The following is a 3727-nucleotide window of genomic DNA, read 5'->3' as shown; positions in this document are numbered from 1 at the left end:
CTGTTAGATAGCGTTTTCAAGGCTGTTCTACACTTAAGGACGACATCAGACGTGATGCTACAGGATTTGATGGCTTTAAGAACCGCTTGACAATCCACAAAGATAATCACCGGTTCAAAGATTTCTGTATCCAGACTTTTTATCAATTCCGATGCCTTCCAAATCGCGAAGATTTATGCCTGCAAGACACTTCAGTTGTACAGTTACAGTACACCTGTAGGTGTACTCAAGACCTAGCCTTTCACAGTAGACGCCAGCCTCAGTACCTTTTTAAATCTTGGAACCGTCGGTATAAAAATCCATACAGAGGGGGTTAATGCGGTTCTAGTCGTCTCTACTAGGGATAACGACATCTATATTGTCAAATCTCAGCTTAGTTTACCACGTTAGTTCACAGTGATACCTGATTCAATCAGGATACACCCATGTCCATAGGCACATTCGCGCCAAAGATGCAGCCTTAGGGCACTAGGAGTTGCCTGACACTTAATGCTGAGGCTCAGAGGCCTTAAGTTCAGCATTGCGTTCAGAGCAGCTTGAGGTGTGATCCTGGTGGCTCCAGGCAGCTCTTTGCCCCATATCTATTTTGCTTGATGTCGATTTTTGGCGCAGTGAGTGCCACCAAACAATAGATCAGGAACGAGCTTATTTGCTTAGATCGTATAGTGAGGGCGCCCACTGAGTTGTTTTTGCATTTGCTTCTCTCTCTCACGTACAGTGTAAATGACTGAAAACAAACAAAAACATAATGTGGTTGTTGCTTTTTTCACTCATACGTTCATACACGTCGTCGCTTTGGTTGTATTTCTGTGGTCATCGCTGCAATAGATCCACAGGATAAGATGGGCCTCACCACGGTGTTATACAACCAGTGTATAATCGATGGGATTAGATGGGAAGGTATAAAAAGTTAAGACCGGCAGAACTTTACGACTTTTTACTTGTTTAAGTCTAGGACTATTAACTATATTTTGATGATTATTAACCACAAAATGAAACAAAAAAACAGAAATGATAGGACACCTGTCTCGTCGTTTTTTCCTATGTCATCAACTTTTACTCTTATGGGCCGTAAAATGTTAGGACTTTTATGTTCACAGTAATCATTTGGTGAGGCACATATCTTGCAAACCGGTTATTTTCTCTCGGAGGCAAAGTTATAGCTCTTGTCAAGAGGAACAACACATAAAGACATAAACAAAACATGAGCACATAAAATCCATGAAACTTCATCTTAAAGATCAAAATCGTCAAGGTAAAATTTCGTTTATAATTTTTTTCTGATGTTTTGATCTACATATATCAAACCGTTAAAAATTCAAGGAAGCAATCATGTACAAAAATTTACGTAAAATCTAAGTAAATAATTTTTTAGAAAAGATTCTTGAAGCTCAAACAACTCAAAACATAACAGCAAAGTTTAATGAGATTGGGAAAAACAGTTGGAAACATGTCTTTCCGTTTCGAGTGATACGAATTTCAAATTTTTATTTTGGGAATGGTGCATGGTAGCCCTAAACTAAATTTAAATGAAAAGTGCTTACACCTAGAAAGTTTCTTCATAGATTCATATTTGGAGCAACCCCTATCGAATTGGGATTAAAAAAGTGTTGTCGCAGTGAAAATTCAAATTTTGAAAATTTACTGTCTGTATCGTCTTTTTATAAAACAAGGTCATGACTGCAATTTCCCAACTTAAATTTATCTCGAAAATGGAAAATGGTCTTATGTAGAGAATTTTCACAGCTAAAAGATTTTCTCTAGTCCTATTTCGATAAGACTTACCGTTTTCAAGCAAATCGTGAGAACCTAACAAAAAAGTTAAAAATGTGTCATAAACATCTATATATTTCAAAAGAGGTAAAACCTATGAAAAAATCATAACGGTCAATTCTCTAGAGAATTTTCACAGCTACAATATTTCCTTAGCCCCACTTTGATAGGACTTGTGGTTTCGCAGCAAAATCGCGAAAACCTAAAACAAACCTAAAATGTGAATTTTGACAGCGATTTATTTAAAAATCGCTCCAGCGATTTTTTCTTGGTTTTGTGTTTTTCTAACCTTTGAACATTGCTGTTTAAAAATTCGCAAAAACTTCCCAGGTGTAAGCGGTTTTCACATAATGTTAGTCTTGGCGCACATTTTCATTTTTTCATTTTTGGCTTAGCCACATTTATTTATTGAGAAAACTTAAATCTAACCGGAAGTGCGACTTACTCCTAAAATCTAAAATATCTTAAGATATTGCCTAATATTATTCAGGCTTATAACTTCAGTTAAAATGTTGGACTTTAGCCACAACATATCTTCATTAATGTATTATAAAATAATCTTCTTTTTATATATCTCCCAAAAAATAGAATAATTAAAAAAGGGAATCTAAGTTTTGGCGCACCATGTATGACATTGTTTTATAAGGTAGCGATACAGTCAATGCATTGTCTCAATTTGAACTTCTATATCTCAAAAAACCTTGTAGAGTATTTTTATAGCTACAACATTTTCTTTAGTGTCATTTCGATATGACTTGCGGTTTGAAAGCAAAATCGTGAAAACCTCAAAACCCCTAAAAATGGCGATTTGAATCGCGATTTATTTAAAAACCCCTACGGCGTTTTTTTTTGTTTGGTGATTTATCTCATCTATGAACATTATAGTTTCCTTCCATTTAAATTTGCTCTTGATTTTTTTCATCTGTGAACATTGTAGTTTCAGAATCCGCTAAAACTTCGCAGGTGTAAGTACCTTCCATTTATAGTTGCTTCAAGAGCACCGTGTTTGCTATACCCTGGGTAAGTTAAGTTTAGTTTACTTTCAAGAAAACAATTGAAATGAAATATTACTACTTTTTTAAACCCGATTAAGCGGCACAAATAACCGATTTTTTTTTTTTTTTTGATTAACCGAAAATGACGTTTTTGGCGAAAACCGGTTTTGGTTTAGTAACTTAAAACTGAATAACCGTTTCCGGTTTTGGACACTCTAATTCTTGGAAAGAACAACGATGACACCCCATACTAGCTCTTCTAACGGGATCGTCATCAGTTATTTATTCTGCTCCTGCAAGGAATAGCTTAGTACTTTCTTCAAAAATTTACTTCAATACAGTTTGTGGTGGAGGGTATTAAAATTTCGGCCCGGCCGAACTTAACGCTGTTCTCACTTGTTTTCTTTCACACGTAACTTAATGTCTTCCTCTTTGCTTATGCCTGAAAAAAGAACAACAATTTGCGATAAGGTTTCCTTTCTATTGTTATTGCCCAAAAGTTGTAAAGAATTCTCGTTGAGTTCATGGAAAGCAAGGAAATTTGTGTTTTTTGTTATTATTCATTGTCGAATTACACATAGCCTCGGTGGCGCAGTAGGCAGCGCGTAAGTCTCATAATCTTAAGGTCGTGAGTTCGAGCCTCACCCGGGGCATTATCTTTTATAATTTTTTTTTAAATTTCCTTTAAAAAGAAATTAAAAAGTCTGTATTGAAAAACCACTGATTTCAAATAGCCAACATAAATTCGAATATTTATATTTCCAATTTAAACTTTCTCCATTTACATTTAAACATCATTCGTTCTTACCCTGTCGTTGGCATACTTATAATAAAATTCACATGTTAATGAAAAATCATTTCAGCATATCATCCGATTATCTAACACAAAGCATTGAATAGCACCGCACTATACGTCCGGACGGCCACCTACGGCTTAATCAACAACTTGACTTCTCGTT

The 3727-nt window shown here is 35.5% G+C and overlaps 1 non-coding gene across 1 annotated transcript; it reads left to right on the top strand.

The window, feature by feature from the left end:
* The first annotated feature begins 3348 nt into the window (after positions 1–3348).
* On the top strand, positions 3349–3421 carry TRNAM-CAU (transfer RNA methionine (anticodon CAU)). Its single transcript has one exon. It is a non-coding gene; the product is annotated as a tRNA-Met (tRNA).
* The last annotated feature ends 306 nt before the right edge of the window (positions 3422–3727 follow it).

This window comes from Musca autumnalis, unplaced genomic scaffold, assembly GCF_047663935.1.
Source record: "Musca autumnalis isolate F117 unplaced genomic scaffold, ASM4766393v1 scaffold_2, whole genome shotgun sequence".
In the NCBI taxonomy this organism is placed as follows: domain Eukaryota; kingdom Metazoa; phylum Arthropoda; class Insecta; order Diptera; family Muscidae; genus Musca; species Musca autumnalis.
Note: the sequence above shows the minus strand (reverse complement) of the source record. Positions and strands in the feature narration are given on the sequence as shown.